Below are 21,610 nucleotides of genomic sequence, written 5' to 3' on the forward strand. Positions count from 1 at the left end.
CCCCGCCGCTGCGGGAGGGAGGGAGGGAGTGAGTCAGGAGATTGTTCAGTGATAGCACAGAAATACCTTCTCTCCTGCTACTGCCTCTGCTCTCCTGACACGCTGCTCCTCGTTGTGTTTTTAAAAAGCGCTGTGTGATTTGCATTGCGAAATGATGTGTTACTATAACGGGTCCGTCGTAACATCCGTAACCTAATTTTTTGCTGTAGTTATTCCTTTAATTTGTGCAGCAGTGTTGTCAAGGTTGAATTAATGTTTGAGAGTATTCTGTTCTATTGGCGGAAGTTTTATGCCTGACTGGAGAAATACTGCAGTGAGATTTGTGAAGAATTGTGTCACGAGTAGCTATTTTTAAGATTGATGTTGGGGTTTGCTTCATTAGTGCTTTGATTGTAGTGTAAGTTTTACCTTTTCCCAGGGGTGGCTCGAGTCTGCCGTTTTGTTTTAGCCTTCCACAAACTTTTGTTTTAAGTGTGCACAGCCGAAGAGAAAACGTGGTAAAAGGTGTTTACTTGTGTGTGTTTGTGCTCTGGAAGGATTAAATAGATGTTTTTCCTGCTTGTTAGCATGGGCTGATTTTGAAACAGTTCTAGTACTAGATCCCAGTTCTCTGGTAAGTTAGAATTCATGACTCAATACTGTTAAGATTTTTAAAGCCACCTAATGCCTCCATTCTCTACTTTGTCTCCTCCCTCCCACCCCCAACTTTTTTGGTAAATTAACTTATATTTGGGGACAGACATTTTAGCAGGGTCTAGGAAGAAATACTTTACAAAGAGAGTGGTGAAAAACTGTCAGGTTGCCGGAGAGGTGGTAGATGCCTCCTCCATGGAAGCATTCAAGGTCATTTTGGTCAGGGCTCTGAGCACCTTCGGTCTTGTAGATGTCCATGTGCATTGCGTGAGGTTGGACTAAAGGAGCTTTTAAAGGTGCCTTCCAACCCAAAGTATTCTGTGATTTCAGGTGTTTTTTATGTACCCCTGAGTACCACAGTAGGATTTACTGGTGCCCTTTATCTTTTTTCTTCCCTGATATTCAAGTTGATTAAAGGAAAGCTCCTGCCACAGATAGAATCCAGAACCTGAGTTTTTCCGTATGCCCGAGGAACAGAATTTGTGTGTTTGGCAAAGAAAAGAAACTGATGTTTTTCGTCTCATTTTACCATAGAACTTCATTTCTCCTGAACAAAACAGTCCTATCATAATAATTACTACATGATGCCAGCTCCAGAGTCACTAGGAATTGATTTGAGTGTTCCAGATGTGGACTGGTAATGACTTTGGGATCTAGTTAGACTGCTGTTTGCTCAAATGGAGTTTTGTCTTGCATGTTGTGTCAATTTGACTAGATTTGGTTTCTATTTAATTAACAGTGCATGAGCACATAGCTTATTTCTTGTTTTATCAATTTCTATCTGCCTTTTGAAACTTTTTGCATAACATAGAATTAGGAGGGTTTTAAGATTTTTGAAGCTTCTTTGGTTCAGGCAGGTGAATGGATGTCCATGTCTGATTTAACTTCGTGAGTCAGGGAATCATCCTCTTCTTGCACTCTGTTCAAGCATTATTTGCCAAATTTGTGATTACACAGATACAGTGAAGACTCAGAGTCTCCCCCCAAACCCCAAGATGAACTCTTGAAATGAGTGTTGTTTAAGGCTTGATACATATGTATGTGTGTGTATATATATATATATATATGTGTGTATCTATCTCTCTCTCTATATATATATAAATACATATATATAAATGTATATGGTGCTTTCAAAGAGTAAAAAATCTGTGCAAGAAACCATTATCTGGAACATAGTTAAGAAACAATATTCAGGGCATTTATTTGCATAGAAAATGGTACTTGGGCTGAGAGCATACGCTATTCGTGTGTGCCTTCTAAAAATATTTTCACATGCAAATTACACACCCGCTGCTCAGTTCTAACCATGTTGTTGCTGCATGATGGTCTCTGAGAAACTGAGAATGGAGTGGGAGCTACCAGTTGAAAACTTTTGCTTTGAAGGTTTTGTTTCTTGAGTTTTACTTCTGCTTGACTTTCTCTTTTTTCCAAAACCTAACATAAGAACATTTCCAAAATGGCACTTCACAAGTTTAAATTTTAATATAAGAATAATAAAGTAACTAATTTTAGGTGTACCTCATTTTCTCTGTTTAATTGCTTAATATATTAATTATGTTCTGTTTTTCAAGTACAGACCACAAGAAAGCCATTGTCTCAGATAATTTTTTTTTTTTGCATATGAAGTCCAGGTGACTGTGATTGTAAACTTTCTTGCATTCCTCAACTATTTTTAAGCCCACAAATTAGTAACAGTACTCATTGTAATATATACACAAAGTATCCTTTTGCTATTGTATTGCAGTACTTTAACCAAAGGGAGCGGGATCTTTTCTAAGAGAAAAGAGAGTCTAAAATAAGAGGCCAGGTGGTTTTTTGGTGTTTTGTGGTGGTTTTTTTTTTTTTTTTTTTGTCAACTGCTGCCTGTTTAAACCCTTTATTTTTTCTGGAGTAAAAACCTCTTACGTTTTTATGACTCATTTTCAACAGTACAGGGGAAAAAAAAAGAAGTGCTGCATTTTTTCCCTACTATGGTGCCTGTAGCCTTGACAGAGCAGGAGAAATCTATATATTGCTCTGAGGTAAAGGTAGATTTCTTTTTTCTTCTTGGATCTTATAAGAGTGCCTCTTACTTTGTCATCCTTAGCAGGAGTGTGTTTTTTGCTGTGTAGAAAGAGAGAAGCTGAACACTTGACACCTGATGCAGTGCTCTCAGAAATCACTGCAAAGATTTCCATTTGGGAATTGCAGCTGGCCTTCGAAATAATTTCTTCATTTTCATGCTGTCCTTAAAGTTATTTTACTTCCATTTCCTACAGCCTGTATGCTTCTAACCCCATTCTAGGAGGGAACAATAGTCAAGAGTTAACTTAGTATCTCTTGTGTTTTCAGAGGTGAATTATTTTCAGGAATCTTTCTAGTGGGAAAATACCAGTGGTGAAATGTTGTTTCTGAAAACCATGGAAAGCTGTTGCTATCTTATATGATCATAGTGGCTATGTTGTGCATTTGTGTCCTTAGGGATCTTCCTAAGTTAGGTTATGTTTCTGTGGCATTGTGGTGTTGTATTGTTACTCTTGTGAAAATCAGAAAAAATAGAAAATAGAGCTTAATATTGATGGAAGGATTTGAATAGGACTCAGCATGATGTAATATAACAACAGTGAAACAAAATTCATGTCTCTGTAGTGGCAAAGATATTGGCTAGCTTGACGTTAAGGCCTTGAAAAACTGATGGGAAAATTTGGAGATGCTTTGGTTAAAAGACTTACAAAGTAAGGAGGATTACAGCAAGCCAAGGGTTTTGAAATTAAATTAACAAATAGTTAACACTAGCCCAGATATGATATGCTGGTTTCTGGTTTCATACATTAATTGCTCTTTTAAGGCAGATTATACTTGACTCTCCTTTTTGTTTGGCCTTTATACTGTTTTTCTCTTCCTCTTTATGAAATTCTGGAATTTCTAAGGTGGTTTTAGGTTTAACTGATTGACTTACAGCAGAATTCAAATATGTATTATCAGTAAGGTTTCATTCATTTTGAGAATAGTGATTTTTCAGCAGTAGTTGCTAAAGACAGTGTTGTACTGGAATGGTGTAAAAGGTGTTGTCACTCTTGTGTGTGTTTATAAAAGGGAAATTAATACTAAATTATATCTATGCAAGTAAACAATAATTGATATAATGACACTTCCAGAAAGTATCTTAGTTGTTTCATTCTGTTTTCAAAGTAAGTTTAAAGGCTGTTTGTTTTCTTGAACAAAGTGGTAATCAAATACATTAGTTAAAGTTGAACTCTTGTGAATCTTGGAAAAAGAATTCTAAGTATCTTAGCTGCAGAACCCAGTTCCTATGTTAGCAGATGAAAGAATATTAAGTAACACACCTGCTGTCCAAGAAATTGGCCAGTTCTTTTTACACTCCATAGTGTGCTTGAAGATATTTTTCATGTATTCTGGTACTTTCAGAAGGAAGAAGTCTTTTCAAGTAGACCGATTGTAAGTTTGTAGGATGTCAGTTGGTACTGACAACGGAAAAAAGAACAATGATCCATTTTGTGAAATTTAAAGGTGACAGATCATCCATTCTTACTTACTATTTAAACTTATACTGATGTAGCATTATCTGTCCATTAGAGACTTTCCCCTCTGGTACTTGAAGCAGTTGAACTACATTTTATCACCATTATTTTGTTACTACATATACCTAATAACTACATATTTTCTTATGTAGTCTGGGAGGTTTTTGCTTTCTGCAGTCCCATTTGGTTAATCGTCCTGTGTAAGGATGCTGGTGTGGCTACAGCCACTTTACCCTGTGTGTGAACAGAGGCTCCAGCTTCTGGCATCTCTTTCGAGTGAGTGCTGTGTAAATGCAATGAAAGACTGATGCTTTTCTGAAGAGTTTCAAATGCCTGTCCTGTCTCCTGTTTCTGGAATTGCCAGCATGTTGCATACTTCCCTGATTTTTCAGAGTTGCTTGAGTCTAAAGAGTTTGTAAAAGTTGGTAGGACTAATTCTGTGTGAGCTTAAAGCCCTTGCAAAATCTTTCCTGTTTCTGAATTATCATGTTGTGGTTTTGTTTGGTTTTTTTAATGTCTGAAAATTTTATTTGTATATTAAGTCATTCCTTAGGTAGGGCTAATGAAAGAAAATAACTTGTCTTTATTAAGGTGTAGGACCCAGATATTTTTGTATGACAGTTTTCATTTGCTTGTGGTGCAGAATCACCACATGATTTTGTTACACTGCTTGCTGTAAGAATGCATGTAGTTCTTCACTCTCAAATAGGAGACATTTGGGCCTGGAGGCCACTACCCTTTCCTAAATAAATTATTTTTTTTAAGTCTCCAAACTGATTTTAGAGCATTTTTTCTGTAATTCTTGGACCCTGGGTTGACAGGAGGTGTAGGGAATATATGATTGGGATCATGGTGATAAAAAAATTACCTTTTTTCCCCTCTAGCCTAAAATATCAGTAGTTCAACTTCTAGTTGAAATGAAATATTGCTGAGTTCTGGTTTGCTGATGTAAATTTAGCGCCTCTGTCCTTCTCAAGTGTTGCAACCCATTGGCCTGTTAAGTGCATCTAATTGTATGTCCTCCTCCCTGTCAATCTCTCAACCTTTCTTTGTACTTTAAAATTAGAGATATGTTCCAAAGCTATGGTAGTGTTCAGTACTTGTTCTATGTAAAGCATCATTTCTACCTTTGCCTTTAGAATAGAGGGAATGGCTGTCATTGTCCTTTTCAGCCTGATAGTGCTTTTTCCAAATATCAGAAATGTTATTAACTAGACAGACTGGTAATTTTTATTAACCTGTGGTGTGCTAATGTAGAAGTTTTGAGGTGTGCTGTTTCTCTTTTTTTTTTCTTTTTTTTTTCTTTTTTAGATTGCTTTTTTCCTAGTTAAAGCTTTCAGTAAAGTAATTTTGCATCTTGGCCAAAACTCAAAACCAATCATCTGCTTTTTACATGGCAGCAGCACCTAGCAATGTGGGCATACCTGTGTTGGCAACATACCACAGAGCATCTTCTTGCAATTTATTATGTCTTCTTTCAGACAGTGTGCCAGGACAGGGACTTGTTGATTGGTAGTCAGGTATTGACCTTCATTTCTCAACTAGTATGCCAAACACCACACTTCTAAGAAGGGTTGCAAACATGGAAATGCAGTTAATTTTGTTGCAAACTATTCTAAAGTAATTTTTTTTCCTAAAACACAAAAGCAATAGAGTTTATTGTTAAAAGGGAACTTAAATATTTAGTAGAATCAATTACCTTTATTAATCAGAAAAAATACTGAAGTTTCATAACACAAGTATAAAATAAAGATATCTAAGGTAGGAATTTGCTGGTGAAGATGCTCTGTCAGTTTGAGAATCTGACTGACCTCTTGTTTTTGGCTTTAGAATTGCTGGCTTGATTGTTGTCTCTTGCTGCTTCTTACCTGCATCTTTGAACCATGTCCCTTTCTTTCATGGCTTCGTGGTTGATGTGGGTGCACCATCCTGTGACCTAACTTCTGCCACTTACACACTAGTGGAAAATTTAACTCCTTTTGTGGATCTTGTTGGAGTGTCCTGTAGTTTAAGTGAGTGAGGTCAAATAGGGACAGGCCCTCTATGCAACCTAGCAAACAGCAGTGGCCACTAGTGAATGCTTGGGGAAGGCATGTAAATAATGCCTGGAACTGTAGAATTTAAAAGGTTTTCAGTGTATTTAAAAATACACTGTATTTAAAAATACCCCAGAACTCAGTGTTTTAAAATGCTTTTGGAATGGTCCTAAGACCAGAGTTAGCAAAGCTGCTAAAGTAAATTTCTTTTTTTCTATATATTCTGCTATTTATTTCTTCTTGTTGTTGTTACCACTTAAATATTGCCTATATTGTCTGCAGTAGTGTCCACAGTATTAATATTTGAAGTTACTTACAATAGCAGCTATTAAATGTTTGAATGAAATAATTGTTTAGAAGATGAACTTTTTTTTTATTTCGTTTGGCAGAGTTCATGTATTGTCACACAACATAGATAGACTGTCACTATATTTCATGCTTCAGAACAGAGGATATTACTGAATTAATATAAGGCAAATTTATTTTGTAATCCAGCTTGGGTAACCATGTTTTTATAAAACATTTCAACTTTTTTTATTATTACTTGTGGATTGTTTTAGTGAGCGTTTCTTAACTTTTTTTTTTTTGTAACTAGCAATACTGTACTGTATGTCATGCATCAAATAAAGGTGTAAACTTATGCACAAATCCAAAATGGAGGTCCTTATCAGAGCAAAATTGGAGGAACAAAACAAAATGTCAGTACTATAGAAGAGGTTCCCAAACTTACTCTGCTGAAGTTTGGTCACTGACCTTGATATCTAAAGGACTGTTGGTGCCAGTGGTGTTAATTTCTCTTTATAGGTATTTTTATTTTTTTTATATTACCTCTATAGGTATCTCTCAGTGGGACCTCTATCCCACATTCATCAGCCTGTGAACCACCTGAAACCAGAACCCAGCCCTGTGCTTAGGGGCTCATCAGCCCCTACTTCACTCCATCCTTTTGTCATCCATCAAAATCTACCCCTGTACAGCAGGTCCCCTTGGAAAGCTGCTCTCATAACAGGACCTGATTAGAAGCCATTTGAAGTGAAATGCAAGCGTGGTACTGGTTCTGAGTACAGCTGGAAGTGTTATAATGTTCCATGCTTAGGAATAACGTGTGGCCAGTGACTGGTCCCACAAACCCTTCTGCAGATAAGTAATCCTATCAAAGGCAGTTGAGTGCATTTGATTAAGGATTACATGAGATTAGTGGGCTGCAAGGTTGAGAGTACAACTGGTATCATTAATGAGTATTCACATATTAATGCTGCTTTGAGCAGAGATTGAACTAGATGACCTCTGAGGCCTGTTCCTAGTAGAATGATTTTTTGATTATCACACTTGTATTATGCAAATAGAAAACTTCCTTTATAAAAAAATTCATTAGTTGGATAAGCTAAACTCTAGTAAGTCACTGCCGTTATTTTACCTAATTGCATCCTGTGGTAACATGGAGTTGCAAATTTGACCCAGGTTTAAGATTTAAAACAGTAAGAGGAATACACCCATGCCTTTTTTGTGTATTGCCTCAAATTCTTTGTATACAGTTTTATGTCAGATTGTATTCCTTGTGTAGGAATTCTTTCCTAGCATACAGTTGGCTTTTTCTAGAATTAGTCCAGAGCAGAGTGCCTGAAAATTGGATGCTTTATGTGCAATTGAGGTGTGTGAATGGATTTAAACTTACTCTGCCTAATTCTTGTACCACTAGTACTGAGACTATGGTAATGAAGGCATCAGTGCAGGTTAGCAGCCTAAGAAGGGCTTGAGGCCCTTAAAACTTTCCAAAGCAAGGGCTCAGAATGTGAGAGGGCATTCTTATATTTAAAAAAAAAATCCCAAACCCACTGCCACCCCAACAAACTCCCCACTGTTAGAATATACTATGTAGAATCTGAATATATGTAGATGTTGAGACACAGCTGGTTGAGTTTAATAAAGAATAATCCTTCTTATGTGCAGGGACTCATATGGATTTTCTTCCTGTGCCTGGATAAACTTTGTACCCATTGATACTTCTATAACTGTTCTCATTTAGTATTGTTAATTACTTACTTTTAAGCAAGAAGTTTGTGATAAGGGAGGAAATCTCTTAACTGCTACCTGTAAAAGGCCAATCACTTTCACTTGCATGCAATTAGAAATGTTTTTATGTAACATTTTAAGCCTCCCAATAGTTGCATTAATCTCAGTAACAGGCTATAGTTGTTGTCCTGTCTTATTGGTAACAGTGTATTTCAGGAAAACACTTGGTTGTATGCTTTTATTTAAAAATACAGGGAGTATGGTCACATTGCAAGTAATGTGTTAAGGACCTGACAGGTCTCTTGGGCTTTTAGAGAGTATAGAAAGCCATTAAAAGGAATAAGAGGTGCTAGGAAGGAGTGGAGTTATTTCTTTATGCTGCTCTTCACCACAAGGATGTTGTGAGCATTTTATTCTTTTCAAATAATATTGATTGGATGTTATCTGATTATGGGATTAGAGTGGCAAAAGACTGAATGCTAGAATGAAGTGCTAAAGACTCCTAAGTCACCAGGACTCGGTGCTATTCATTCCTTTAGTGGTTCTAAAGGATGAAGTGGCTGATCTGCTAAGAAGAATGCATCTCGTTAGGATGAGATGCTGTGCCAGGAGACCGGAAGCTGTCAAGTGCTGTACATACTGTACTTCTAAAGTGAACACAAAGAGCAGAGCTGGAATTTGCAGACCAAGGACTCTTCTTTTAATGCCACTTAAGTAGCTTTGAATTCTGCATGGATAGTCTAGTAGTTCAGTGAGCACAAGATACAACAGCTTCTATGCAGTTGTATCTTAGATGTAATGAAAAATACCAGCTGCAGCTGGGGTACTTGTCATGTGTCTCTTGTTTGTGTGTTTGTTCCCTAATAACAAGAGCAGAGGCTGCAGTCTGTACTTCACTTTAGTCTGTCGGTCTTCTATATCTATCTGCCCAGTACTTGGATTTCTGAAATCTCTGAATTCTTATTAAACTGTAAATGACTTTTCAATTTTCCGTTTTGATAAAGTTTGAAATCAGGTAGTGGATTTGAAAGTTAGAAAAGTCCACACCTAACCTAAGCAGACATGTTTAACTGCATTAATCTCTTCTGTGTTTAGCAGTCTAAACCATGACTAAGTTGCTTCTGTTATTAATAGACAAGAGAGGGATGAACCTGTATACTGATACACTCACGCACCCTGTTTAGTTCATCCCACCTTAAACTTGCAGTGTGTGGCCTTTGGCAGGAAATTGTACCCCACGCAATTTTGGTGAGGCTCTACAAGTCTTCATTTTTGATGTAATTGTGGGGATGATGACCAGTGATGCAGAGGTGGAACTGAAAGCAGTTCAGTAGTATGTTATGCTGCTTTCAGTGGCAAAGCTGTGATGTACCTTGTAGTTTACACTCCGGTGACAACAGCAGTTTCTTAAGTACTGACATTTGTAGCTGCAATTAGCTGTGTGGTCTTGTTCCCTCACTTTCCCTCCTGTTGTATAGCACAGTAATTTGTGCCATCATGCAGTGACTTGAATCAGAAAATTGATCCTGACTTTGAGAGAGGTCTATGGCAAGCAGCAGTTTCTAACCCAAGCTAGTTTCCCACTCTGGTCTAGTGGGTGGCTCCACCAGGAGATGGGATCATGGCCTAAGGATGAGAACAAGCTGCAGGAGGGTCCTCTCTCTTTGAACTGGCATTTTACTGAATAGATGCTCATCAGATTATGCCTCTAGAATCTGTGACTCATCTTGCCCTCAAGTAAGCATCTCAAGTAAAATACTGAATACGTTCTGCAAAATCAGAGAAAGTTGTGAGAAACTTGAAGGCAGCCTTCTAAAGCTGTCTGTATTAGTACAATGGTGGTAGATGACATTTGGTGGTTTTAGTTACAAAATAATTTATGCTGGAAGGAGTAACTTGAACTACTTGAAGATAATTCTATAATACAAGCAAATGTTCTGCAAAATATGTGTGTCATTATAGATACCCAGGTGAAAGCCTCTTTGAAGAGAAGAAATGTATAATGTGTAAGAAACATCTGTAAAATGTATGGCAATGGTGCTCTGCAGTAGCATTAAATGGATGTTCCTTGTTTAGGCATCTCTGCTTAGATGAACTGTCTGGTTTAGTGAATTCATTTATACTTTATCAATCACTGCATATACATATCCTTTATGTATTTTAAATGCTATTGTTAAGTAACAAGTTCTTGAAAACTAAGTAAAGTATTTTTAGTAACTTTAGACCAAATAAAGTTGCTGTATTTCTTGCTTTCAGTTCAATTACTTCAGAGGATCTGTAAATTTTCAATAATGGCAATACATTCATGCTGCCATTTGGAGGAGCCTGTGCCACAGAATAATGATCTGAAGAAAGCTCACTCATTTGCAAGGAAGAGTCTTCATTTGGGAATTAGCACTGATGCAGCTCAAGGGTGCTTCTTCAAGTCCAGGTACGTTGTATTTAATTATACTTACTTGCGTTTGGTATGCTGGCATTTCATTTACATTAGCATATATGCTGTGTCCTGTCAGAGCCTTTGTGTTGGTCATTTGACACATAAAGTATGTTGAAATTAAAAGGCACATGTAGGAACACAGATACTTACAAGATGTGTGGAGGGAAATAGTCTGGAAAATAATTCTGGCACCATTTATTATCTTGAGAGTAGCTGTAAATGGAGGTTATGATCTTAATGACACAATTCCCTTTTGCTGCATGCTTTTTCAGACTTTTTGTACGGGTTTATTATATAAATTCAGTATTTTGCTAAGCCTGAGTTGTTGCTTTTGATCAAAATGTTATTAAGTCTCAAGTCATTCAGAGGCAGTAAAAAGGAAGGCACAGTTAGGTTTCCAAAACTTTCAAATTTTGACTTTAAAAAATCAGCTTTGGAATTTTTAAAAATTTATTTTAATATTTTTTTCAAGTATGTTATTAAATCTTGGCATTGTAACACCTGACCAGGATTTAATTTTAGACTAATGGTTTTTGTATGTCGTGTTTATTTTTTATCAAGACATCCAGTTATTTTTATAACTTAATCACGACTTCATAGCACAAGTTGTTTTCTAGTAATATTCTGTATGGGAACTATATGCAATGTACATTCAATAAGAGCTATTAGCAGTAAATTAATAAAATAATTGTGACTATTTAAACAGGCACTTGAATTTCTTGTTTTCTCATTGCAAACTGTGGGGATTCTTTAACTGGCAATGGGTTTGGTGTTCCAGCCAGCAGACAAATAAATGATAGTTTGGGAAAAAAACCCAACAGCCAAATGCTTCTTCTGAGGTAGAGTACAGTTTGTCAGCCTTTTCAGTGGTGCACAAATCAAGAATCCTTTAATGACATCTGTATCTGTCTACTCTGTTAGTTAAATTACTAGTTTAGTTAGTTAAATTAGATTCATTAGTTAAATTACTGGATCGCTTGCATCTTTCTAGATGCATCTGTGATCTGAGAAGCCTTAACAGTATCATTTGTTATACTAAAAATCCTGCAGAATGAAATGGATTTCAAATTTCTCAGGTATATTACTGTGGTATCTTTTGGGTCTGGAACCAGAGGCTCCTGTTCTGTGTGTTTTCATGCACGTTTGACTTCTGTCAGTGCCTTCCTGGTAGAGAACTGATGCTGAGAACTTTGGAGACATAGAAAGAGCATTGCTTTTTTTAAAGTGTAAGCCTTTAGTTTAGTCCCCTCATTCTTGTAGGAATCATGAAGATGTTGTTTTAAATAAATGCTTTATAATGTAATGGATAATTAGAGGTCAGAAACTAGTTTAAAATAGCTTTTGAACTGTTAGTGTATTCCAAACAGGAACAGCAGTAGTGAAAAGGAGGCTGTTGCTTCAGTGCACTTCTAAAAATTGAAATGCATGTCAATAAAATCATCACAAACCAGAATTATCTGGTCCTATTTTGCAGTGTGAATGCTATGAATAGTGTTCACTAGATACAATTTTAATTTTTTTTAATGATACAGAATTATAAAAACTGAGGGCTTTGGTACATCCAAATTTATTTTTAATGTAATTGAAGGACAATATTTATTCTTAAGCTTATTAGGTCCTGCTGGTGAGACTCTATTCTGACTGTACATGAAGTCAAACTTTAATGGAACACAGTTCCATTGAACCCAAAGAGGGACAAGAGTAATACAGAAACCAAGTTCAGTATTATTCATAATAATGCTTATGGTGCCTATAATATGGATATTGAGAGCAGCAAGTGTATTTTTTTTCAGACTCCTCAGCAGAACTGTAATTTTCCTAACACAGCCTCTGGTACAAGGATGAAATTGGGTTTTTGTCAAAGAACAGTGTCCTGTATCTGAACAGTAAGAAGGTAAGGTATTTGAGATTATATCATTTCAGCAAGCAGTTAAGAGTAATTTTGATTATATGGTACTTTGCAGAGAAATATACAAAAATACTTGATTCATAATGCATCAAGAAGTCTCAAGCATTTTATATCGGTTCCTTTTTGCTGGCTGGGATTTTTTTTCCCCTTTTTATCTCATGGGTGGAATTTCTGAAAGTATTCAGCTCTGCTTTCTAAATGTGTTTTCTGTGAAATCAATGAGTTGACCTGAGTGGGAATGAAGGTTGGTTTATCTTTGGTGAGTCAAAGTTAAGTTGTCAATAACTGATGTTGAAATACCATCCTTCAAATGCTAGGTCCTTGACATTCAGTGGGATGAGAATCTCAGAACTGACTACTGGGGACTCCCAAGCTACAGATCAGGTAAATAACTTCTTTGGAGGAGGAAATTAAAGGTGTCTTCTTTTTTAAATTATGATAATTAAGTAGCAAAGTGTGCAACTTAAACTATAAATATTTCCCACTTAACATTTAATTTAAAATAGACATGTCTATATTTGTGAGAGGATTTGTTAGTTGCAGTTTGAGCCTTATATAATTATCTAACATTTCAACAGTACTGTTTCTAAAGAGGACTTCTGTACTGGCAGAGAACATGAATGTCTAGTTCTAATCCCATTTTCCTACATGAACCTGTGTAGTTGGTCCAACTACAGTGGTTTCCATTTTTCAAAGACAGAGCTGGCTTTTGATATTGAATGTATAATTTAGAACTAACAGCTTCCATATTAGAGTAAGTGATAGGGGCTCTGTTTAGATCATGGCATTAACTTGGTTTGTTTCCTGCTTCAGCTAGTCCCCACTTTCTCCAAGGACAGGGTAACTCAGTTTGTGTTGTGACAGCTCAGTATGGTTGGTAACAGAGAGCCTTAAAGTGCCCCAGAACTGGTGCTGCTGTACTTTATTTCTGCTCTTGGAAAGTACAGCACTGCTGCTGCCTCAGTACTGGGGGCAGGAGACTTGGAGAGGAACGGTGTGCAATGGCAACAGGAGCTGTTATGGCCATCTCCAGTAGCTTGTCTTTGTTCATGATCCAAGGTCCTCTTTTAATCTGCTTTTGGGGGGTGGGGGATGTGGAGGAAAAAGTGGAAAATAGTTCTTAATTGTTAAAAAAAGCAGTAAGTTTTCCTTGTTAAAAGACAAAAAGTTTTTCTTCTGTCGTAGTGTTTCAAAAGAGATAACATGACAGATTTGGGTATTTGTTTTTAAGACTTACCCAGCTTCAACTATAGACTTAGTTCCTTGCCATGTTCAAAATGAGAAAGATAGTATAAAAGGATCAGTATTTTGAGATCAAGAATAAAAATTGAGAGTATTTTAAGATAAAAGATTACAGCAAATCAAAGAAATATATGTATTACCCTTTAAGATATTTGACTTCAATAGACTGTTAACATCAATAAGATATATTTAGGGTTTTCTGTGTTCAGTTCTATAGGCAATGCAGAATGTGAGAGAAACAGCTGCATCTGAAATAGATCATCTGCTTTAAAAAGTAAGCAACTACTCCTTCCAAGCAATTGGTTAAAAAAACTGTTAAAATACAAGTGGCTTTATAGTAGCTTCCTAATCCATTTAAGTAAGTAGAAGGAGAATCACATGCTTGTAATAAGTTGTATGTTCCTAAGTGGTGAGGAATACAAGGTTTGGGGTTTTTTTCCCTATAGAAATGAGTAATCCCTGTAATTCTTGCCGCAGAATATGCTAAACAACTGGGGGCAAATTCCTGTACCTCTTGAATTCGTCAAGTTATAGAAAATCTGAGCAACAGTTATTTAAGGTTCTTTATAATTGAAAAAAATGGTGTAACACACAGCACATTCAATCTTAGAGAAGTGACGTATTTTAAGAAACAGTTCATTCCACTGTTGGCAAGTTTGTACCATTAGCACTTTGAAATACAAATATCTGAGCAATACATAAGCTGTGCATGTATCTCTCTCTGTGGATAACCCATTGATATATTAGTTTTATGGAATATCTTTGTTCCACTGTTCTTTGGAACACTGTTAGCTTCCTGCCTGCTCAGAAGAACGTATCTTAACTTGTTCTTGGGATTTGTGTTCCAAGAATGTCTGAGAGGGCTCATGTGGGAGCTGATGTGTAGTTTACCTTGGGGCTTAGCAACAATGACAGGACTGGATACCACCCAACATGCTACACTGATTTTGGGTCCCAACATCTTGACATTTTTTTGAGTGCAGACCCAGAAATTTGTTATCCTGCTCATGAACATCCAGTTTAAATGGTCTCCTCTTGGATCCCACTCTTTTATTGTTGTTACATTGAACTGGTTGGTTATATTTTTGAAGGAGGAGTGGAGCGTCTAATTCCTTATCTGCAATACAGCTATAGGAGTTTCAGGGTTGTCCAAGAGAGGATATCTCATTCCTGACATGCTCACCAAGAAGAGGTGATGAAGCCTATGTAGTGCTTTGAAGATTAACTTCGTTATCATGCTGTGGAATGGTAATTGTGTAGGTTATGGAATACCATCAAAAAGAGCAGTGAAGCTGATTTTTAAGGAGTAGATTTAAGTATTGCATCCTTCAAGATGCTTTCTTTAAGTTAAACGTATTTTAGATTGATTTTTACAGAATTTCAGAGTACTGAGAAATTATAGTTTCTGTATATAATAGACTACATTTACTGGCAGGTCTTTAAAGTGTTCTGTTAACTAATTGCAATGAGATTACTTTTCTAAATAGAGACATCATGTTTGTTTAACAAGATTTTCTATATAAGTATGCCCTTCCCATTAATTTATGATAGCATGCTATACAAGAGTTGTAATGTTAAGTTTTATTTTCAACTTTTTTCTTTTTACTGAGGTTCATCAACTAGCAAACAAAAACCCCCTACTTTTAAGCACCTCACTTTTTAATACAGATTGATCCCTGAGATGAGAATGTTCAGCTGTTAAAAGTCAATATTTTGCTATTTTTTTAATAACTAATAAACCTATCAGTACATGTGCTAGGTTATGGTCACTGCAGTTCATATTCTTACTGAGGCACATACAGTTCACCTTTGATAGGTAAGTTACAATTGTAGATATTTCATTTTTTATCCAAAGATTACTGGGAGAAGAGGTCTTATTTTAGGGGGAGGTGAAGGTAGGGAGACAAAAACAATGCATTTCTCTTGAGTCTGTTTTGGAAGCTGTTGTAAAGAGGAAAATGCATTCTTGTTTTATCAGGTGATGCTGGTGTCCCAACTCAGTTGTCTGGGAGTTACCATTCATGGTGTCCCAGGGGCAACGCAGTAGTTAAAACTTTTTTTTTCATTTCTTTTGTCCTTTAAAGAACATTTGGATAAATAACTAAACTTTATTCCTTTAGAAGCAAAACAGTTGTTTTTTTTTGTTTGTGGAGTTGTTTTGGGGGGTTTTTTGTTGGTTTTTTTTGGTTTTTTTGTTTTGTTTTGTTTGTTTGTTTTTTTAACAGCACAGCTGGAATTGGCAGATGCTGTTTCAAGCAACCAAGTAACGTGCAGGTAGTGTGGAAGTACTATTGTGCAGCTGAACTAAAGGAATTTTGCTGGATAACTACTTGCCTGTTATTGTCATTGGCAAGTTACAAGTAATTTCCAAAGCTGTAGTCTGGCAGAGAAGTAACAATTGCTTTTATGTGTATTTTCAAGCCAAGATACACACTTTACTTTTACCAGTGTTTTTACAAAGATTCAAAATTACCCCAACATTGTTGCTAAAAAAAATAAATAGTTTGTTTTAAAAGAAAAGGAGGTATGAAGAGAATAGTGACACCTGAGCAGCACAGAAAAAAATTTGTTAGATGAACTCCTGATGGAATCTGGCAGAAATTCAAAGTCTGGTTTGTCTCTAGTAATTCCATTAGCATTTCAAAGGTTGGTGATGTTCTGGGAATGACACGGGAGGGATTATTTTTTAAGTTAAGAATTAGTACTCTAAAGTGTTGCCTGTGCTAGGAATGTTGTTGCTATCTTGCAATAGGTAAATGGACTATATCTGAGACACTCAGTTTTCTATCAGACATTTCCCTACTTTATCTGTACTGACATAATTAAAGTATCAGCCACCTTTCCTCGGTGTGAATAGAGCTGTATCAGTGTAAAACTGTATCTATTGGTACCTTATTTCCTCATAGAAGGAAACAACCTAGGAGCACTGGCCCAATTCCAGGAATTGTTTTTGATTATATTGCAGTTGCTATGCCAGTATAAATTATTCCTATTGGAGTTCTTGCACCAGATGAAAGTGACTTCAATCTAGTTTATTTGCCCTTATCCATACAGCCCCATAAAAAATTACACCACTTCAGTTTTACAGGTTTGATTTGCCTTTGTAGGCAGACTTGCTCTTTACACTGACTTATCTCTATTTATGCTAAAGGCTATAAACAATGAGTGTTTTGACAATGAAAATGCATCTTCTGTTCTGATATAAGCCTAATCCATTCAGTTAATACTAGAACAAGTACAGTTTACTGTGAAGGTTAGAATATTTCCATCTGGCTGTGTGCACCAGAGCCTATAGAGCAGCTGTACCCATCCTGAATCCTAACAACTCTGTTATTCAGCATGAAGTACAGTGTTTTATATACTCTTATCAACTTTCAGCTGCTGTTTTATGGAACAGTGTCTTGCCTCACTTTTCTACTATCCAGTATGTGTTACCTAAGAAAGAGTTAGGAAGGTTGAAGTCAGAATATAAGAACTTGAATCACTTGCAAATAGGGCTGATCTGCATGTGCTTGTTCTATACAGATATTGTTGAGTAGATTCAGATAATCTCTGTTTTAAAGCTACAAGTGAGGGAGAGATCTTTGATCCTGTCTTAAGATGTGGGGAGCGGATTGTGATGGGGGAAAGAACTGAAAATATGTATAAAATAAATGCTCTGAGCCTGGGAGCAGTAGTGAAAAGACCCTGCCAGAGACTAACTCACAGGAACAGAATGGTCAAAGGTCCCTGGGCTTTTGACTCTTTCAGAGAACATTCACTAACTTTAATTAGCTGTTCTCTGTCCTGTGCTTACTGATTGTTTCTTCCACCTCTTGCTGTCCATTCTTCCTCTTCACTTCTGCTTCGTTCCTGCATCCTACATGAGCTTCCTCCCACCCAATGTGCCCTCCTTACCCTGTACCTCCTTCTATGTTGTTTGCAAGCAAAAGCCACCTGCAGAGTAGAACTACTGTTACATTTACTGCAGTCCTGCTGTTTGTGCTGTGTGTGGACTTTCCCCTGTGCTGTCTTACCTGTTTAGACTTGGTTTTTTTAATGTGGTCAGGGACCTTTTACTGTTCTGTGTATTTGCTCTATCCAGCATAAATGGAACTTCAGTTGTCATAAGTCCTTAGAAGACCTTAAGTATAGTTTAGAATAATGTTCCTTTATCCTGTTCTTTTATAAAAATCATTCATAAGCAAATGACCACCCTTAATGAGATGAAATATATGAGATTCCATGGGATAAAAAGGAATTTTGCTCTTGCAGTTTTTCTATAGGTGGACCAGTGATTTAAAAGTATAATCTTACAGCTGTGGTTATATTAGTGTCCAGCATAATAGGATGAACGTTTCAGAATGAATTTTCTGTTTGCTGTGTTTGCATTTTACTGGCAGTGGTTTGCAAATTGCTGGTTTGTTTTCCATGTCTTACAGCTATATAATTTGCTTTCTAGAAACCATTTTGGTAGGTGTGGGCTTCTTGTCAGAAATCCGTTCTGAAGCTTGAGTGCAAAGGAAGCAGGGTACTAACGATGAATAAGAATGGTTATCTTGAGGATAACGATGGATACAGCATCTTCAAAAGCATTGGCATTCTGGTAAGAATTTGCATGTAATTTATTAAACGCTACGTGATAGTTCTCAGTAGAATATGTTTGTGTCTCTCTCTGAGGATTTGTCTGATGAAATTTTCTTCTAGAATGTGAAAAGTAGGAGGATTGCTCTATATCATGAAGTATTTTAAATTCTGAAGTATTGTACAACTTTACTTAGCATTGAGTTCTTGCATATAAAAATAGTGAAAACATCTTTATACAAAAATTAGTTATTTTAGAGAGGGAGTTAGTGGCCATTTATGGCTCACTGTGAGCCTGTTTCTCTGAATATTTGGAACTGAATATTTTTGAACTGTCATTTAAAAAAAAATGCTTTTTTTCTCTCGGAGTATAAACTCTCGTGGCATATTTCACCACTACACATAAGAATGTTCTAACAAGCATTGCATCCAGCTTTGCAGGAGATACAAAACACGCAATTATTGACAAACTAATCATAGCTGAAAACTTTTAATCCTCATATTGGTTAAAAAAATATGGCGGCATGCTGAGTTACTGATTGGTACTACTTTGTTGGAAGTTTCACACCATTTAAATAATTTACACAATTAGAAAGTGCAAGTAAAAACACAGATGAATGTTTTACTGTAACTGCAGTATAGTACAAGTGATTCCTTTAAATTTAGTATTTTAAATAACTTAGGCCAACAATTCCCTAAGCAAAAATTTTTGTTTTCACCAAAGCCAAGTATATTCTTATCTGTGTAGATAATGACTTCTTGAAGTTAACAAAGAATTTATGCCCCTTTTTTGTCCTACTCTTTGAATCCCACTGGTGGTTTATATTGAAGTGGTACTGTTCTGGTGGCAGCTGGCAGTTCTCAAAACTCCTTGGCAAGGGTATTTTGAGGTGCTGGATGTGCATATCCTCTGTAGTAAAGAGCAGCACAGGCACTGCACATTCTTCTGCTGAGCCAGTTTCACAGCTGAGATAGCTGTTCCAGAGCGTGCTAGTTCCAGTGGAATCAGGGTTTAGACACACGTCAGGAACTCTGAATTTTGTCGTGCCCTGCAGAAAGCAGCGGTGGCTCGGGAGCCGATTCACAAGCGGATTAGGCGTTAATCGGATAGGCTGTGTTGGTCAGAGGGGTGGTGGTTCATGTCTGAGTGGTAACAGCGGGCCTGTCAGAGCCCTTAGCCCTGCTGAGAGGCAAGGATAAGGAGCTCAGACACATCCTTGTGCCAACACGGATATTTCCCATGGGCACACAGGAAAAACAGGGGTGTATTCTCGTGAGGTGAGCAGCAGCCAGGCTGGCAGAACCCAGCTGCTCTGCACTCCACTGCATGGGAGAGATGCACATCATAACATGTACCGAGGGCAGCATTAATTGAAACAGAGCATCCTCACTAAGATACTGGGGGAGGAAGGACAGAGGGTGTCATGTAGGGTGAGCTCCTGGGAGGTCTGTGGCCACACTCCAAAGGTCTGATATAAGTGCATAAGTTAGACCTAAAAAGATTAATGTAAGCAGTCTCCTTATTTGAAATTAGATTGGCAAGCAAGGTGACTAAGAGGGACTATTTAATATCCCTTTCTCTAACATTCAAGGTGGGAGGGAGATAAAATCTGGCCTTCAAAGTGCTATGTACTCATTCCAGTGCCAAAATACAAAACACAAATCAGCAACTTAAATTTAGGGGCATATTAGATTCCCTTAACTGCACTTGGACAAATATGTTAGATATATGAATGTAAACTTAGATAGCTGCTTTGATGTACTTATAAATGGGTTTTTTTGACTGCTGTGATTTTGTGGGCTAATGTAGTAAGAAGCTAATGGAGAGGAAGGTAGGCTGCTCTACAACTTTTTTTTTTTTTTTTTCATTGCCAGGCTAATCTTTCACTGAGGTTCATTTCACATCAAGTGTTTGGTTAATTATTTTATTTTATTTCTATTTTAAACCAACTTTTTGGGTGTGAGGGGTGGAGGGAGAGGGGGCTAAGGGAGTGATGTTAAGTTTTTTAACTCCCTCAGATTCTGAAGGAGGATAGTAATGAAGAAAAATCTACTTCACAATTTCCATGTTGTAGAGGTATCTTATCTGTGGTTGCAGTAGTTATAAAAGTCAAGTCTGGAGTGTCTTTTTTTGATTGATCTTTTCTAAGATGACTGTACTGACTGGTATGGTTTCAAATAAAAACAGTTAAGTTATTGACTTGTAAAAGAGTTGACTGTAGTTTTCTGCTTAATTCCTCTTTTGCTGAACAATTTCTGTGATATTAACTTAATTTGTGACACTTTAGTAGGTGCAGGCCTGAGGGGGAAAATGTTATAGTTCTTTCACAATTCATTGGTTTGTGGATATTTCTGTTATGTTGTTTCCACACTGAATGACTCATATGTTAAATGAACATGCCAGCCCCAAGGCATGCCCTCGCTATTGCAGCCTACAGTGAAACTTGATGCCATTGCACATAAAAATGTGGAAGATGCTCATATCCGTTTGAATCCTTGGGAAGTTTTGTACACTTCGGATGCGTGTGCTAGCAATTACTCAGTGTATGTTCTTTCAAAAAGCTGTGGTTTACCATGTCTGATTGCTCTTTTTCACGCTGTTAATTTGCTGAGTTTGTAAGCTACGTCTGTCTTGTGAGCCCAAGTTGGAACTGAGAAATAGCAATTTTTAGGGTTTTTTTTGTTTCTTTTAGCAAGGTGGTACAGTTTCATTGTATTCATTTCTGGACTATTTGGTGAGAGGCTACAGAAGTATCTGATTTGCATTGCCACCTGTGTATTTTTAAAAGTATTTTGACAGATTCAGAAATTGTTTTATTTTCGAAGTTGATAGCACAGATCTAATGCTCTCCACGTTGTGAAAACACTAATTAGTGTTAGATTGAACTAGCTGGACCTGCTTACCTTAGCTCTCCTTGAATTTGGCTTTCTTACCCATTTGATTTTTTGTTGTTTAATAAGAACATGAAAGACTAAACAGATTTACCTATTGATGAAGTCACAAAAATTATCACATTACAGAAGCTTCACATCAGAATGTTGCTAGGCTCTTTGGTATCTGTAATAGGGAGAGAGATGTGCACTTACAGCAGCAGGAGGAAAAGCTTTGAAAAGTATATAAAGTAAAACTTTTCTGATACTGTTTTGAATCTTTAGGACATTTGGGCTTTCTTTCATGTGCCATATATACTGGTGGTAACGCTAAGGCTTCATTGATTAGTGAAAGTGTATGTATGTCTCCTGAATTTTTGTTCTG

The 21,610-nt window shown here is 36.8% G+C and overlaps 1 long non-coding RNA gene across 7 annotated transcripts in view; it reads left to right on the top strand.

Moving 5' to 3' along the window:
- Nucleotides 1–21,610, top strand: part of LOC135294176 (uncharacterized) — a 33,069-nt gene that overhangs the window by 762 nt on the left and 10,697 nt on the right. For 4 of the 7 annotated variants that reach the window (XR_010356332.1, XR_010356336.1, XR_010356337.1 and 1 more), the window contains exons 2-6: nucleotides 10,460–10,634; nucleotides 12,434–12,534; nucleotides 12,867–12,933; nucleotides 14,001–14,065; nucleotides 18,233–18,376. This is a non-coding gene — a long non-coding RNA (uncharacterized LOC135294176). Of the gene's footprint in view, nucleotides 1–54; nucleotides 172–6,734; nucleotides 9,941–10,459; nucleotides 10,635–12,433; nucleotides 12,535–12,866; nucleotides 12,934–14,000; nucleotides 14,066–18,232; nucleotides 18,377–21,610 lie in introns of those variants that run through there. The other 3 variants (XR_010356335.1, XR_010356334.1, XR_010356333.1) reach the window with 3 other exon arrangements.

This window comes from Passer domesticus, chromosome 2, assembly GCF_036417665.1.
Source record: "Passer domesticus isolate bPasDom1 chromosome 2, bPasDom1.hap1, whole genome shotgun sequence".
NCBI classification, from domain to species: domain Eukaryota; kingdom Metazoa; phylum Chordata; class Aves; order Passeriformes; family Passeridae; genus Passer; species Passer domesticus.